The sequence below is a fragment of the Colossoma macropomum genome, unplaced genomic scaffold, assembly GCF_904425465.1.
Source record: "Colossoma macropomum unplaced genomic scaffold, Colossoma_macropomum, whole genome shotgun sequence".
NCBI classification, from domain to species: Eukaryota; Metazoa; Chordata; class Actinopteri; order Characiformes; family Serrasalmidae; genus Colossoma; species Colossoma macropomum.
Window position 1 is genome coordinate 17,510,227 of NW_023494794.1, and position 18,298 is coordinate 17,528,524.

The 18,298-nt window shown below is 40.9% G+C and overlaps 1 protein-coding gene across 4 annotated transcripts in view; it reads right to left on the minus strand.

The window, feature by feature from the left end:
* camkk1a (calcium/calmodulin-dependent protein kinase kinase 1, alpha a) overlaps positions 1 to 13,793 on the minus strand; it is a 150,421-nt gene extending 136,628 nt beyond the window's left edge. For all 4 annotated transcript variants that reach the window (XM_036580437.1, XM_036580435.1, XM_036580434.1 and 1 more), the window contains exon 1: positions 13,330 to 13,793. The gene's annotated coding sequence lies outside the window, so the exon portion shown is untranslated. The remainder of the gene's footprint in view (positions 1 to 13,329) is intronic.
* Positions 13,794 to 18,298: the final 4,505 nt, after the last annotated feature.

The window sequence follows — 18,298 nt, forward strand, 5'->3', positions numbered from 1 at the left end:
CCAATTGAATTCCTAGCTGTTGAGACTAAGTAGCTCCTAAATTATGGAAGAATGAAGGAAACCCTCAATTATACAAGTTAGAGCTTTTGATGTTCCTGTAAAACCCATGCAGTCTCATTAAATGCGTTTTATCATTATCATGATGAGTCTCTACATTAATAAGGGCTGCAATGACAGGACAGATCAAATTACCTCACATATACGGCACCAGAGTGACGTAGCCCTGATCTTCTGCATGGAAAGCAAGTAAGTTAACCATTCGGCTAAACATCCAGTTATAAAATATGGTGACAACTTTGACACAAGATCCAGCGGCCAATGCAGCATCTATGTGCAGTCTATCTCTCGCGCAAATGTTAGGTCATTACACTCGTACACAGATTTACTTTATCGGACTTCTTTTATCCTAAGGTTTTTTCTCTTGCTTTTGCAGTGAAAGTATAAGAAAAGCAAGAACATCGCGGGTGCTAACAGGCTCGCCTGCTAACCAGCGCAAACAAATTAAATTCTACATTTGTGGGTTGCCGAAAAAACAACTGCTTTGTGCCGTATTTGGGGAAAAGAAGAGATTCGAAGAGAACGGAACACGATTTCACAGCTCTAGGAGCTCTGCAGTTAGTTCAGCATGTCTCACACACATGTAAGGAAGCGAAAGAGACATGAAAAGATAAGCGAGGTAGGAGGTTTCGCATATAAGAGGCAGGTTGAACGCATGTGATGTGTTTCTGACTAAACCACTTCCAAATCACAGGCGTGACGGCACGAGAGGAGGAACGAATGTCACAGACACAGAGCGCAGTTGACAAGATCAACAAGGCTGACTGGATTAATTACCTGCATGTGTGTGCATGTGTTTATGTACGTGTGGCTGAGAAGGTGGAATAGGAAGAAAAAGGGAGAGAGACAGAGGGAGGGAGAGAAAAAGAGCAAGTGAGAGAGAAAAAGAGAGAGAGACTGAAGCACACAGACGCTCAGCTGCTGCATAAACAGAAAAGGACTTTCCTAGAACCTCCGTAAATCCCAGGAACGGAGCTGAGTGTGTACGCTACATAATACTGTTACATAGAAATCCACTTCACTGAGTGAGGCCATCATCAGCCACAAAAACCAGAATGTAAGCCGTTTCAAATTATTAGATTTCATATTCAAACACACAGAATAAGCTTCTAGAGGATATTCCAATAACAGACAGCGTTTATGGACCCCCCCCCATTGGCGCAACCACCTAAGCCTTGGCCTTACAGCTTGATCAACAGTGATGGCACACCTACACGTGGCCGGGAGTCCCACCCCTCTCCCTAAATTGGCAGTTAGTCTTCACTTCCAAGTAGGGGTGGGAATCTTTAGGCACCTCACGATTCGATTCGATTACGATTCAGAGGGCTGCGATGCGATTATAAAACGATTATCGATGCATCTTTTTTCTCTATGCATGATTTCTATCTTACTACTGTCTAAGGACTTGGTAGTTTTAAAGCAAAGTATTTGTAATGATCCATAATGTAAATGCATTACCGATCATTACAAATACTTTGCTTTAAATATCTAAACTATCTTTTATTAATAAATCAAATGGAGGTGATGTGGCAAGTGAACTAGAAGGCTCTCATTCAGAGACGCTGCTGCCACTCATCTGCGATAAAATGCGCTGTCGCCCTGAAATAAGATCCAGTGGTATCGGGTGTCCACGCAGCACGTTACAGCCATCCTTCCCGTTTTCTTTAGTGATCTTATAACTTCGGTTTTGGACTCGTTGTAGAGAGTGTGTGTGTGTGTGTGTGTGTTGTGGGGGGTGGTGTATTTTCGAGACTGGATGCTGAATCTCGGCTCCAAAGTGTGCAGCATAGCGCGAAAGCCCTGTTTCTCAACGACTGAGAACAGACAGCAGACAGCAGGTCACACAGCACCGAGGTCTGGCCTCGCCAGTAGCGAACGAAAAAACAGAGATTAAGACGAATATTTGGAGGACTTGTTCGCATTTATAAGCAGCGCGGTTGGTTAAATCTGCTGAGAGACTGTCTTTCTCTAAAAAGTTGCGAAAATGAACTCGCTTCTCTTTCGAATTTTCCCGTTCCACCTTAAATGGTTCCGCAGTTACATTCGGTGCCTAAGGCAGAATTTAAGGTGGAACGAGAAAATTAGAACGAGAAGCTGGAAAATGAGAAGCGACTTCAGCCTCGTAAAACAGCCGGACGCTGAGACGTTTTACAAGAAACTCTTCTAGTTTTGAAGGAAGGTTTTCTGGCGGAGATGGAAGGAAATCGGCTAAAGCTAAAGCTTAAAGCAGAGCGAAGTAAATCTGCGCTCTCGTTTATATTGTTTAGCCTATACTAGGACATCAGCACATACTGAGACATACTGGGCATTAAATGTTGCGGCTCCCAAGCTGGTTTGACTTTGTTGAAAGGCAAAAAATGGCTCTTCTTAACATTTGGGTTGCGACCCCTAACCTGGCTTTAACGCAGAGGGAGCCGGTCGGATTTCTCACTCATCCAGTTGTGTTTTTGTTATGTGCCGTCACAGACTGTCCGGGCGCTGCGCTTCCGCACTTCCAAGTTCCACCTTTTGCATTCCGTCAACATTACGTTATAAATTAAATATTTAAAAAATCGATTTGTGACATTTATGAATCGATTCAGAATCGTTCACGTCCGTATTGCGATGCATTTAAGAATCGAGTTTTTCCCGCACCCCTACTTCCAAGCATGTTGAACTCTACAATGATGTGTTAGTGGCAGTTTAAAAGGATGCCTTCACCCTTCCAGCTTAGCAGCACTGTGTAATAGTGGGTGACCTAGCTAGCAGGTGGGCACAGGCCGTGACGAAATTAAGGGGAAACGTGACATTTAGTCATTGTCTTGAAAGTACATCATTTTCCCCTTAGACCAAACATGAAGTTTACTTCTTTAGTTGTGTGCTGGAGCTACAAGGCTAGCATAGCTAAGAAGAAATAGAACTATACCAGCCACTGAGCAAACTGCATGCCTAAAGCCAGCCTTGGTATACACACCCGGTTACACTGCAATTTGGTCAAAGTTGCAGCTGCACTGACCACTTCTTTAGAGATCTTTCAGCAGCTCGGCTTTCAAAAGCTCCCACTATGCTATCACGCTCTGATCCCATGACACGGCTCCTTCTCTGAGGAATGTGTAAACAATCATAATGAATGCAGCCACAGCACAGCAGAAGGAGGAGCAGATACTTTTTCTCCCTCAAAAAGGTCGACACTCGCGTCCCACCCAGCTTGAAGAAGGGAAGAAATGCTCAGCCTTATGAATGCATATGTTTGCAGTCATAAACTGGTGCTTTTGAAGTAAAAGCCATAAAAAAAAAAAACTGAACCGTTTCTGTAAAGCACCAACTTATCTAGCCCAGGCAAGTTTGTCACAGTTCAAGTTAACTGTAACTTTTTAATTACTGCACTAACTACAGATATGGGCTTTTTCTATAGTACTGTAGTGGCTACTTTTATAGCCATTTCCTGACTTATGAAGGTCAACACCCTTTTTCCTTATTTGAAGTGTGTGTTCTCTTATCTTTCCCATGCTGAAGAATGATTAAGGGAATTTAACCTCTGTCACATATATACCCCAGTAAAATACGAAGTCATGGATTACTGCTTGAAAGTTTCTAGACTCTCTGATCAACTTAAAAAAGTAAAATATAAATTTTAAAAATGCTTCAGTTACATTTTGATTCTGTTTCCGGCTGTAGAGCCATGGGGTAGACAGAGCTAGTATCACAAAGTGAAGCAGAGAGAACAAGTAGGCAGCTTCTTAAAACTTCCCTTTCTTTCTTTCTCTAGCAGAAAAAACCTGACTCAGGGCTCCAGACTGCAACTAAAATGGTTGCAATCACAACCACAATAATTCATTTTATTACATGCAAATTAATAAAATTGCCAGTGGCCACAGGTAGCAACTCTGGATTATTATTTATTTCTGGGCAACTATTTATATTGTTCGGTATTTATCACCTTTTTTGATTTAATGTATTTTCTTTCATCATTTTTCATTTTTCAACTCATAAGCCATAGCGTCACATGGATGCGTCCGCCTATCAAAAAACGCCTGTTTGCTCAAAGGCATAAAAATAGATGCGATTTCATTATCGCAAAGAGTGCTCCTAAGGAAACTCCCTTAGCCTGCAAAGTGTCTTGTGCATGTAAAAAAAACAGCTGAGAAAAAATTGAAAGAGCTTAAAATTAAATTCAACACAGCCTACATAACAGCATGAAGAACTACCCTCCACCAAATTCACCTCTTAATGAAATCTTCTTAATGAAAATAACATCGAGGATGTATGATAACAAGAATGATAACAAGAATCAGGCACAGTGGAAGGCAGAGATACTTGAATCACAGAGCTTAGAGATACTTAAATCAACACCCTGAGGTGTGTTGAAAGCTTTTTTTTTGCATGTTACTATCTGGCACTTTAAAAAAAGCTATCGGCACCTGACAGCAACTCGTCTGGAGCCCGGCAACTACTGCGGCACACACTGCTCAGTTCTTAACTTCCTAAACATGAATCCAACACATTTACAAGCTGTTTACTGATAAATTACTCCTCCTTTATTCTCTCTCACTGCTTTTCCCAAAAGCGATCATCGCCTTTACACATCGCCATTGGGACACTTGTCTAGCATCGACGATTTCCAATTACATCGCCCTATCACCCAGGCCTAGTGGGCTGTTAGCTTTAATTACTTGTTAGCTACATTAGCCTAGTAGCTCCAGTGCAAATCAACCTTCAGACACCAAACATGTGCTGCTTGATCGACTACAACTGTGGTAAGGGGGGAACTTGCATGTGTTTGGCCAAGCCATCACTTTAAAGTGAACCTCTGGACAAATTTCAGTCTTGACATCTCAATTTGGGACAATTTTCGCTCTTCCAGATTGAAATGTATCCAAAAATAAGATGTCAACAACTGCAATGCTTCTCCTAGGCGCCGAGCATATTGCACTGTCAAACCCAAGATCATATCACAGAACATTACAGATGCAATCTCAGTCGAGAACAAGCAATATGAACACATTCAAAACTATGAAAGATGAGTCATGTCCTGCAAATGCAGCATTCAAATTAAAATTACTCACAAAGCATTTCTCCTTTATACAATACTCTCTCTCTCTCTCTCTCTCTCTCTCACACACACACACACACACACACACAAACACACATTTTGCTTACACAAAAGTAACGTGGCGCAGATAATAATAAGCTTTGTTCCTGCTCGGCACTCTACGCCACCTATTCTACCCTGTAATTAGTGTAACACTTTACATAGCCTGATGAAGACGCAGGGCTGATCTAAACATCAAAGCCAGAATCAAATCACCGTGCACTCCCACTATGGAGAGAGACACAGTTTAATCATGGAATTTACTCAGAAACTCCCACAGACGGGAAGGAAATCTAAAATATGGGCTCAAACCCTCAGGATCATATGCTTCTTTTTTGGGTAGCATACACCAATTAGCCAAAACACTATGACCTGTTATTATGCCCAATATTCTGTTGGTCCACCGCGTGCCACCAAATCAGCTTTAACTCACATACACATGGACTCAAACACCTCTGAAAGTGCCCTGTGGTATCTGGCTCCAAGACATCAGCAACAAGTACTGTAAGTTGCTGGATGGAGAAGCTGCAAATTGGAATACTTATGCCAGCACATCCCACAGAACGGATTACAATCTGGGCAATTTGGAACTCCTGAAGTCTTCATAATGTTCCTCAAATCATCCCTGAACAACGTGTTCAGTGTGGCAGGAGGCATTATCCTGATGCAAGAGGCCACTGCCATTGGGGAATACCACTGCCTTGAAGTAGCATACCTGATCTGAGATGCTTAGGCAGGTGGCAGGTATCAAATTGACATCCACATGAATGCCCGGATCCAGCAATTCCTGGTAAAACATTGCCCAGAGCGTTACCATCCCTCCACCAGCTTGCCTGCTTCCTACAGTGCATCCTGGTGCCATCATTTCCCCAGGGAAACAGTACATGTACACAGTTGTCCACTTGATATGAAAGAAAACGAGACCCCTCAGCCAGTCGACCTAATTGCATTGCTCCAAAGGTCCAGATCCAATGCACACATACCCACCTTAGGTACTTTTGACAGTGGACAGGGGGTAGCATGGGCACTCTAACTGGTCTGCGTACAGTAACAGCTTAAGCTTTGAAGGAATCATTGGAACTGGTTAACATCTCTGTTCAAGACTCCACCATATGAAAAGCTTTGAATAGGCATGGTGTCCATGGCAGGACACTGCGGAGGAACAGCTCTACGTATAGCGTAAAAAGGGCACTGCATACCAACATGAACACAGCAGCTCAGCAGTGAAGTATCGTGGCAGTAGCATCATGATTTGGGGCTGTTTTTCTGCCCCTGGGCCTGGACTGATTGCCATCATCGAGGAAAAAATGAATTCCCAAGTTTGTCAAGATATCCTACAGGATCATGTCAGGGTGGCTGTACACTGGCTGAACCTCAGTAAAAGATGAGTGATGCAGCTGGACAGTGACTCCTAACAGCAAAACAAATCTACTAAAGAATCGCTTCAAAAATTAAATCTGACTTATGGAGTGGCCCAGTCAGAGCCCAGACCTTAACCCAATAGAGATGCAGTGGAATGACCTCACCAGACATCGGAAGAATACGGTTGAGCTGAAGCAGTTCTGTTAGGAAGAATGGTCCAGTATTCGCAGCTACCAGAAGCTTTTCCTTGAGGTTATTACTGCTAAAAGAGGTTTGACCAGTTCCACCAGCACTATGAATGTTTAATTGGTGTGCATATTTAAGATTACAATGATCAGAATGGCTTGTATGCTGTTAGATTTAGTATATTGTGTTTGTCTGTACTTGTCATTTAGATGAACAGACCACATTTTATGACCAATTAATGCAGAAAACTAGGTAACACACACTTTGTTTGCCACTGTATGAAGATAATAGAAGATAATTCACTCATATCTTCAGAAAACACATCCTTAACCAGGTTCTGACTGAAATCTCTTTAAAACATTTTTCAAAGTGCTCGTAAATATATGATTCCTCTGCTTGGGGAAGAGGTCAGAAATACAACCGACATTACAAAACATTCTCCAACCCAAACAGAGGATGTGTTTATTTATTTTCTTTGATGGGATGATCAAACTTTTGCATCTGAATGTATATATGGCTCACACATCCCCTCTCTAAGGCTGTGTGTAGCCGTACGCTCGTTTTGACGGGTGACGTACAAAATATCTGTGACAATTTTCTTTGTAGCGCACGAGTTCCCAACAGTGCAAAGCAGTCTTGTCTCTTCAGCGATGTGTTCTCAGTCTTACTATATCCCCCTCTCATTCTGCTCTCCTTCTTCTCTTATCCCTCGCTCATACATTTGAGTTGACATGGGAACTCCCCCCCTCACTCCTTTCGTCTGCGACTTGCTCTACTCTACCCCTCTCCAAACACACACACACACACACACACACACACACACACACACACACTCTCAGTCTGATAGCAGTAGTGCGACTCTGTTCACTCACTCTGCACTGCTCAGATGTGTGGAAAGCGAAGGTGTGGATGATGGTGCTACTCTGCAGTGCGTGAAGGAGACACTTGTGTGCTGTTTGTGTGCTCTGCTATAAGTTAATTACTAGAGAAGCCTCCAGCGACCATTCTTGCTGAGTCAGAAGGAAAGTGGAAGCAGAAGTGACGGTGCTGCCCTCATGCTACGCCAGAATGTTCCGGAACAAGCTCGACAAGGCCTCAAAAACAAACCTGCAACAGGATATGTGGAAACAACAAACAGGATATCAAATTAAACATTACTGCCAATGCTGGGCTTGTAGTATCTGACTGATATACAGAACGCAAAACATGGCAGCAAAACAAATCCGACATTATTTCTATAATCAAGTACTATTATTTGATGAATCCACTAATCAAACCACCATATCTTTCGGCATTTCCTGTCACTCTGGCTCCGTCACAGCATCACCTTCATTCAAAACCATAAGGTTGTAAGGAGTCCATTTTTGCTGTTCAAAGGGGTTCTCACTAGCGCCCTCTATGTGACTTCACAGTGACCTTCGGTGAGGACTGCAATCATGCGGACTCAGCAGCAGCCTATTACTCAAAAATGACAGAGAGCTGTAAACAAATCCACCCACTGTGGTCCTCACCTGTGTCTCATGGATGGGTTTCTGGAGTAATAGGCTGCTGCTGATCCTGCCTCGTTATGGAAGATATTCAGATGTGAGTTAAAATGCATTTGTTTTTTATTTTAACATGTAATTGAGCCTTAATTCACTTGTACTCTCAGGTTCAATCAAGTCGTCTTTGTCATTCCTCTAAATAACTTATTCACACTGGAATGAAATGTCATTCCTCAGGCCCCATGGTGCAACACACCACAGCAGTAAGATTACACAGGACTACACAAAGTGCAGAGACACAACAGTGTGAAATGAGTGCACAGTGCATAATAAATACTCCAGATAATAAATATACAGAACCTGCATGTCACACACATCTGTCTCTAATGCAGACCAAGCACTTCTGAGTTCTCTTGCCATATAGGTTTGCACGTTGGATTTGAAATTAAAGCTATCTCTGTGCAACAGATTTCTTCAATGATGCAATGAAACAGTCATATCGCCCCCTACACTTCCCGTAGGGCATGGCTATCTGTCAGGAAGACAGCTTGTAGATTATAGAGTGTTTCTTTGACATCTTCAGCAGATAATCAGTTTTGTTGACTAATCACTGCAGTCCTAATCAATATAACACAACATTAACATTCTTGAATTATTTATGTGCAAAAACATAGATTAAAAGATGCAGCATGCAGAGTGTGAAGTTGTGTCGGTGTAAATGTGAACAACTTTTACAAAACTGGAAAAAAAAATGTTTCAAAATTGAAACTGTATTAAAATTGAAAACCGTACCACTTAAGGATGCAATGATACCCAAAATTCAGGATTCAATTTAATATGATACAGCGGTATCTCGATTTGATACATGTTCTGACATGGCAAAAATAAAAAAAATGACTGAAAATTTGCCTTATGCTGTTATTTTAGTTTTCCAATCTAATGATCACAAACGAATAAGTTAGCCCCAAGCTTAAAACTGGCCACAAGCGAAAATGCTAGTCACAATACAACACAATACAGCACAATATGCCGTGATTCATTATAATACGTTGTACTGTTACATCCCCGTTATCACTGATACACACCTCATTCCTGGGGTCTTTCATTTGCCATCCTTTTTAATGGAAACCATTATTTTACTCTGATCGTATTAGAGTAAGATGGGCAAAGAGAGAGAGGGGCTTAGCCAAAACACATATGCATATACTTTTTTTCTTGAAGCAGCTTAGAAATATGAGCCAATTCAATCTGTGTGATATTGAGTTGACCGTACTGGACTTATGTAGATCATTACATCCCTGGTAAACAAGCCTATCTATCAAAATCCCAGGTCATGCACTTTCCATTTGCTTATACATTTCTCTGCAGTAGTTGCTGATACTTTTGCTTACACCACCATGAAGCTCACCTTTCAAAAAACAACCCATTTGCACGGACTGATTCTACCTGCGGTCTCCGAATAAGAAGCCTCATATTCCCAGTTTCTCTCTCTCAATGACCGGCCAACAGCATACTGCAGATTTCTGTTCTGACTAATAGAGTCCTTTCATTGACCAGCCGGAAAAGGCCACATGGTCTCAGCGGCTACACACACATGCACACACACACAGACCCACAGACACACACATACACATTCAGGAAGCCTTCAGCACATTCATTCACACCCACCGGGAGTGGGCGAAGGCTGCCTGTGGTCTCGCCAAGAGCCTCTAATGCTGCTGAATTAGAGGTACAGCGGAGAGTGGATTGAATGGAACCTGCGCCTGCACTGCCAAGCAAAGCATCCCCGCTGCAACGAATAAGCCTCGTTTCAGCAGCTCGATCGGTTATACAAGAACGGCGTGCAGTGCACAAGTTTGGCTTTTGCGATATAAAGTAAGTGGAACCAGGAGTGGGCAATGCAACGGGATGACGTCAGTGCCATGATAAATTCTGGCATGATGTGCTTTTCTGAGTATGGTGGAGAACATCCGGACTTGAACAATGAACAGTTTTTGCCAGGTTTTGCATATCAGTAGAAAATGCTGAGATTGAGACTGGAGGGAAAAAAGAATAAATCCCATCCAATACTGTAAAAAATCTAGCCTGAAATAGCATACATTTACACTGTTGGTAGTTGTGTATTTCTTACCTGCGTTTTGCCTACAATAATACTGGCCAAGCAGCCCACCCAGCCAAACTTACATGCTTGGACGAGATAGAGACATTAGGTTATTACTGGCGCACTAACGTTCACTTCCTAGCATGTGGATTTCACCCAATTTTGGACAAAATATTATTTTTTCTAAGAAAGATGATATATTTTCGAATTTAAAAATGCATTCAGTTCAGCTCCGATCAGTCTGCGGCAGAGGCGAACTGGTTTGTGCCGAAAGAACAGCATAGTCTTCTAGCACCTACTCAACATCTGTGTTGTACTACTTAAAAGGGAATAATAAATAATGATGAAATACACTGCACGTTGCAAGTGTTTCACAGCACTATTGTATTTCATTTGTTCATTACGACTTGTTCACAAACCTCAAAAAAGTTTACCCAAAATATGACAATATAATTCATATATCATGAAAACCATGATGTTATATTTTTGCCATGTCGTCCATCCATCAAAAAAAGAACAAACAGATTATAAGAACTAAACGACTACAACGGTTGGGTGCTGGTATATTCCTACTGCTGACAAAGCCTTACTGAAACACGTTTGTTTTGCCAGTAAAGTAGGACTACATTTCTCCGTTTGGTGTTTTAAATCACATATGCTGCCTGTTTCAAAGGCAGGAAATAGTGATATGCCATATATAATGATGCATAAGACGATTGACTCTGACGACAATAGTGTTACATAAAATCAGCACATGGTAAAAGCCACAGAGAACGTGCATTTGGCATTGAGGGGGATAAAGTAAATGTTTTTCTCTGAGCCTTTTCTCCTCATTTCCATTCTGCGGCTCTTCTGTCAGGCTGTATGATACAGAGGCATTCTTCAAGCACAGCATGATCAATACGCAGATGTTAAACTCACTGTGCCTGGCAAGACAGCAAAATGAGCGTGTATATGTGCACATATACAGACATATATATAGACAATGCATGTTCCATCCCAATATAACTATTGCAACCTAATCCCTACATAATACCAGTGATTCTAACAGCTTACATTTAGTCAATGGCTGCAATCTGTTAATGCTGCATATAATAACAGACAGATCATAAAAAGATCTGCCCCAAATATAAGACACTGGCATTTTTTAAAAGGTAGTGTCAGCAAGTGTCTCACAAAACACAAAAATGGTCTCATTATTGGAAGAGCTGCCCCAGTACAGGGCAAAAATGGGTACATTATGACATTTAGCTTAATATAAAACAAAAGCAGTCTCATCACTATGAGGTTTGCCACAGAATAAGGGTGGCATCATTATGGCATTTGCCCTACTATAAGGCAACACATGTTCCATCATCAGGACATTTGCCCCCGTATAAGACAAAAACGGGCACACCATTATGAGATTTCGCCCAATGTGAGACAAACATGTCTCATCACGATTATGTTTGTCCCAATTTAAGACCAAAAATGGTCTCATCATTGTGCAATTTGCCCCAAAACTGGACCAAAAATGGTCTCATCATTAGCAGATTTGATATTGGTTGATCCTATAAGAATGGGAACATTATGTATTTTGCTCCAGTGTAAGACTGTGTCATCATTATGGGATCTAGCCCAAAATAAAATAGCACATACTGCATTTTCCTACATTTCTTACATATTACATATTACATGACCTAATATTACAAAAAATAGCATCATCATTTAGAGATTTACCCCAAAACTCAGCACCAAGACCATAAGTATCTCATCTTCATGACATTTGCTCCAGTTTAAGGCAATAAGTATCTCATTTTTATGATATTTGTTCCAGTATAAGACAATAAGTATCTCACCTTTATGGAATTTGCTCCAGTTAAAGACAATAAGTATCTCATCTTTATGGAATTTGCTCCAGTGTAAGACAATAAGTATCTCATCTTTAGGACATTTACTTCAGTATAAGACAGTAAGTATCTCACCTTTATGATATTTGCTCCAGTATAAGACAATAAGTATCTCATCTTTATGGAATTTGTTCCAGTTAAAGACAAGTGTATCTCATCTTTAGGACATTTGCTCCAGTATAAGACAATAAGTATGTCATCTTTAGGACATTTGCTCCAGTATAAGACAGTAAGTATCTCATCTTTATGATATTTGCACCAGTATAAGACAATAAGTATCTCATCTTTATGGAATTTGCTCCAGTATAAGACAATAAGTATCTCACCTTTATGATATTTGCCCCAGTATAAGACAATAAGTATCTCATCTTTATGATATTTGCCCCAGTATAAGACAATAAGTATCTCATCTTTATGATATTTGCTCCAGTATAAGAGTATAAATATCTCATCTTTAGGATATTTGCTCCAGTATAAGGCAATAAGTATCTCATCTTTATGGAATTTGCTCCAGTATAAGACAATAAGTATCTCATCTTTAGGACATTTGCTCCAGTATAAGACAATAAGTATCTCATCTTTATGATATTTGCTCCAGTATAAGACAATAAGTATCTCATCTTTATGGAATTTGCTCCAGTATAAGACAATAAGTATCTCATCTTTATGGAATTTGCTCCAGTATAAGACAATAAGTATCTCACCTTTATGATATTTGCTCCAGTATAAGACAGTAAGTGTCTCATCTTTATGATATTTATTCCAGTATAAGACAATAAGCGGCCACGTTATTATGAGATTTGCCCCAGTATAAGACAAGTGTAGCTCACGTGTCACGTTTGCCCCAATATCAGACAAACTGGTCCCTGTTTGAAGCTCTTCCCCAAAACAAGACAACGTCCTGACACGAAGCGGTGAGCTGCTGTTGTACAGTAACACCTACATCATGCCATCGCTCTCAACAATAAAGCAGACCATTCAGTCCCAGTCCATCCTTCAGAACTGCCCACATGCCAGCCTGCCCAGAAAGACTGAACTTGCACGGCCAGTGACCAACACACGGTCACAGATCCATCCACGCTGTTTCCATGAATGGTTTGCAGACAGAATGGCCGAGTCAGGCCTTAAAGGGACATGGGATCTGAGCTGAAACGCTCCAAAACAGAAAGTTTTACTCACCAATTCCACGCCGTCCTGGATCCTCTTCCCAAACCGAGGTTGCTCGGAGCGTGCGAGGCTTCGCTGAACCGACTCCGTGATTTGGTTCGGACTCGCTGCTTCAGCCCAAGGACGCCGGACTGCACGTCAACAGAGAAATGAATCCGACTAGATGTTCTGCTTTCATTTCGACGCGGACCGCCCCCGCACCTCGGTTTTCGGCCGCTTCTTGTGCTCTGCTCTGAGTGCAGAAACGCGTCCCATCCCTCCCTTCCACCCTCTCACCCTCTCACTCTCACTCTTCCTTCCGCACTGGCAGTGAGGGAGCAGGGGCAGCGGGGAACCGGGCTCTCCTCTCGCTCGCTCGGTTTTTGGTGGAGGAGCTGACCTGCAGAGCTCTGCTGAACAGGCTTGTGGTTGTGAAATAGCCTCGATGATCGACCGAAGTGATAGCCGGTGGAACTTCCATGCTTCGTTAAAACATTTCCCCCCTCTTCTCTCATGTTGGGTCCTAAAGCCCGCCCGTTTCCTTCGTCGATTCCCGAGAAAGTGAGGAGGACTCAGTACCCAGATAGCAAGCATACATCCAGGATTGGGCAAAACTTTGAAAAATGGCTGAATACTTAATGTTCTGTTCTTTTTACAAAAGTAAAATCGCACTGTTTCTTGCTGTTACTGGTTGGCCTTTTTAAAGGAATTATTCTGTTAATACATTTCATGAAATATTCACTTATTATTATAAAAAAAACTTTTTTCTTTCGCAGATCCTGCTTTGGTCCACTGCTGCTCTCACAATCCCCAGATCTGTTTGATTAATAACATTGATTCATCAGTCTACTCAGGCTTTAGCAGAGCTCAGTGACACTGAGATTAAGTCAGCTTTATTGTCAATACTACAATATGTACAGGACATACAGAGCATTGAAATTACGTTACTCTCAGACCCTATGGTGTAGCAATAACATTAAATAGACAGTAAACAGGAAATGTGTAAATTAAATAGACACTAAATAAACACTAAACACTAATCGTAAAAATAAACACTAATTGTAGAAAAATAGAATAATAAAACAATAATATAAATATTATTACTGACTCATAACTGACTCATCACGTTGATTTATCAGTCTACTCAGGCTTTAGCAGAGCTCAGTAACACTGAGATTAATAACTGATCATGACACTGATTTATCAGTCTACTCAGGCTTTAGCAGAGTTCAGTAATACTGAGATTAATAACTGATCATCACATTGATTTATCAGGCTACTCAGGCTTTAGCAGAGTTCAGTAATACTGAGATTAATAACTGATCATCACATTGATTTATCAGTCTACTCAGGCTTTAGCAGAGTTCAGTAATACTGAGATTAATAACTGATCATCACATTGATTTATCAGGCTACTCAGGCTTTAGTAGGAACTTCAGTGTTTTTAAAGAAGCCGTTAATTGAGCTCCTCTTTAGAGTTCGTCTAATGAGCATGTTTGCTACATGCCATGCACTGATTCTAAAATAGTTCATAAACAAGATTTATGGTGTTTCTTTTGAATATTGTATGTTTTTGATTTAGTGCGTAAGTATTCTAAAAGTATTTTCCTAAAAATGTAAAAAGTAAGTGTAACTTAATTTCTGTATTCTGAATACATATTCCCAATACTTGCATTTTATTATGTCCCAACCCTGTGTATATCGGTCTGCTGACTGTATGCCACTGTTGTTCCACCCTCGGACCACCCAGATTAATATCCTGTATACAAGGTCTAACTATTTTTTAATCTCCAATCTTATCTTTTAATCTCAAACTCATAGCCTTTTTTTTGGAAAATAAGCTAAAGCAAATATTACAAACAAATGAGAGACAAGAAATGGATGACTAGGCCTAATATAAAATGATTTTGTTTAAAATGTTGTTGCTAATACTGTGCTATATTGGTTACAGCTGTATAGAGCTAAGCAGTTTTTCTAAATGGGAAAAATGAATTGCATTTTTGAAAACTGCTGCTATCGCACCCTGCGGCAACCAAAATTGTTCAAAGCTAATAAGTTTTGTCCGATGTACATTATTCCTCCAAATGTCACTGGACCCTCTGAATTATGAAGTTTTTCAAAATATAGTTTGGCAAAAAAAAACTTCTTTAGTTAAGTTCTTTAGCTTCTTTAGTGCTGGAGCTATAAATCTAACATTGCTAACAAACACTAAAAGTCAAGAGGTTTTTCTGTACATGCACAAAACATCTCTCTTCAGTAAGGTCACGCGGACTTGTTGATGTGGTTTAGGGCGCTGTATGACTCACTGTAAACTTTAAAAATGAACAAAACTTCACTGTATAGCTGGGGGCAGCCATTTTAGACAACAGGTTGTTGTGCCAAATTCTGACTTCTTTGCAGAATCTGACTCCCCTCAACATGTACGCATGTCACAGAGGCATATGGATGCTACATCCCAGTAGAAATTCTGGTATTTCTATGTATAAGCAGATATCTTCAGTTTGAAAATTTAAGATATAGAGTTGTTTATAAATATAGAAACAATAGAAATTGCAAATCATCAAAGGAACTCAAACAAGTGCATCAGTTTTAGTGGACTTTTTATATTAGCTAATGACAAACATTATTAGCTACGAAGCTGATTATCATTGCAGCTATTAGTGTCTTCAAATCACCATTACAAAGGAGAAAATGTTGACTCCAACAACAGATACCACTTGTCAGATGAGAAGGGCAACAAGCTAAGCTATAGTTAGCAGAGTAGCTACCTGGCTAAGTAGATGTTCACTGGCAGAAAGGGAAAGGTTTTCATAGTGATTTTTGTTTCACAGCTGCGGTAGGAGCTACACTAGTGCTAGCCTTTTGGTATTTAGCCTATAGCTCAGTGGCTAGGCTAGCTGTCAGGAGGATTTCCAGTGTTTGTATGTATTTGCATAATGCATGCTGGGTATTGTAGTGAGAGAACATTGATGAATTTAAGGCAGACATCTTTTATTCTTATAAGTAGTCTTGTTGGTTTCTTTACCTCCGCTACAATAATGCTAACTTTCACTAGCGCATTCACACCAGCAATCAACCACAGCCCTGATAGCAAGAGGACAGTGGTCCACTGTCAGCCCGCTGATGGCAAAGCTGGTGGTCCACTGGTGTTTTGCTCTGCATTTTCCGGGCATCCCGCCGGTGGATAAGCGGAGTGTTGGACAAAATTCCACTTATTATTGCTCATTTTCCACTCACAGTCCAGTTTACTGAATTTTCCTCCGTTTTTTTGGTTATAACTTGTAAATTAGTTTAGTAAACAATTTCAATCTAACACAGTGACAGCAACAACATTTTCTATAGAATCATTTTATATCAGGCCCAGTCATTATTTTTTTTCTCTTGGTTGTTTATAAAATTAAAAAAAAGTTTATTTTCTAAAATAAAAGGCTCTGTCCATTTAAAATCTGTTTGAATCTGTTAGAGTTTGTATTCAGGACAGTAATCTCGAGAGAGGCTCGAGAGTGGACCAGCAGTGGTAAATAGTCAGCGGGGTGCCAATCTTTTCAAACCAGCGGACCGATATATGCTTGCCGTCTGGGAGACCACAGGCAGAGTAATAAATCATATTATAGCGCATCTGATCACTTGACTGGAACTAAATGTATTTTTTAATGTTATTTAATCAGTTATTAGAGCAAATCTGGGAGCAAGACGTGGCTGTGAAATTTGAGAAGAAAGCAAAGCAAAGCAAAGGTTGAACAAGAGCATGAGCTCATTCAGCTGAAAGGTCAACTAACTTAACAGAACAGCTTCACACATTAGTCCATCTGTTTGGTCAGTTTCTCTGATGACCTGTCCATTGGCTTGTGTGGTGAACTTTATTCGGGCTTAAGCAGGCTAAGTGAAGGAGTAAAGGACGAGGGGAGATGCTGATGTTATTACAGATGATCAGCAGCTTCAAGGTGCCATATCCTCTGGGAGAGAGGTTTAATCCAGGATCAACCACTCTAGTTGCTTTGCAATGACCCCTACTCTCACTCTCACGTGCTCACGCAAGCATATTTATTCTCAGAATACATTTGTTTTTGTGCTTTCTCTCCGTGCCTTGCAGTCATCTTTCTCTCCATCTCTCCAGGTTTACTTTGGCATGACTCATGCGAATAATTTACACTACTGCTTTTAATACGCTGTTCACACAACCACTGTTACAGCAAGAGAGAGGAGAAAAGAGGCAGAGACAGGGCTGCCACTAAAAAGCTGTCAGGAACATCAAAAGTTGATGGCCAGCGCTTTGGAGGGAAGCGCTGACGGCTTTAGATCTCTGAGCTGAGCAGTGGGAGTTGCAAAGGCTCGGAGGCTTGGCGCTACGGTGAGGTTATTATGCTTCATCCCAGGACAGAGTGACCGCACAGCCGAGGCAAGAATTTCTAAACCTGCCTCCATACAAGAGGCATCTGCATTGCAGAGAGTGTGCTAGCGGAATGCTATTAGCATACTGAAAATGAAAGATGTGGACTTCTGTGCTCGGCGTACTGCACGCTGCAAAATGAACAGCATTAACGTACTATTGTGGAATCTATTATGTTTAAAACATATAAGCAATGACTTCCAGTGTATATGATGAGATTTGGATTATGGTTGAGAGAGGTCGAGGACGAGGTCAGGCTTAGGAAAAGGACATTAGGGAAGTAGATGGATTTAGCATGTGTAATGTAAGTGCAGGCTTTGTGGATAAAGGTGAGCTCAAGGTCAGTTGTAGGTAGTGGGAGGTCAGTTGTTTGGTCAAGCATAGCGAGTGCAAAAAGAAAAACATATCGTCACACACATTAAATCTGCTCCATATTTCTTGTCATGTCTCTAATCCCTGCGCACAGGCTCATGGGAAATGCAGTCTCTCGCAGACTGAGCCAGCTCGACTTGTCTAACGTTTAAGATAGATAGATAAATTGACAGATAGACAGATGCCGATGGAAATTGCAGCAATACAGTAGCAAGACATAAACATAAACAAACTTACATA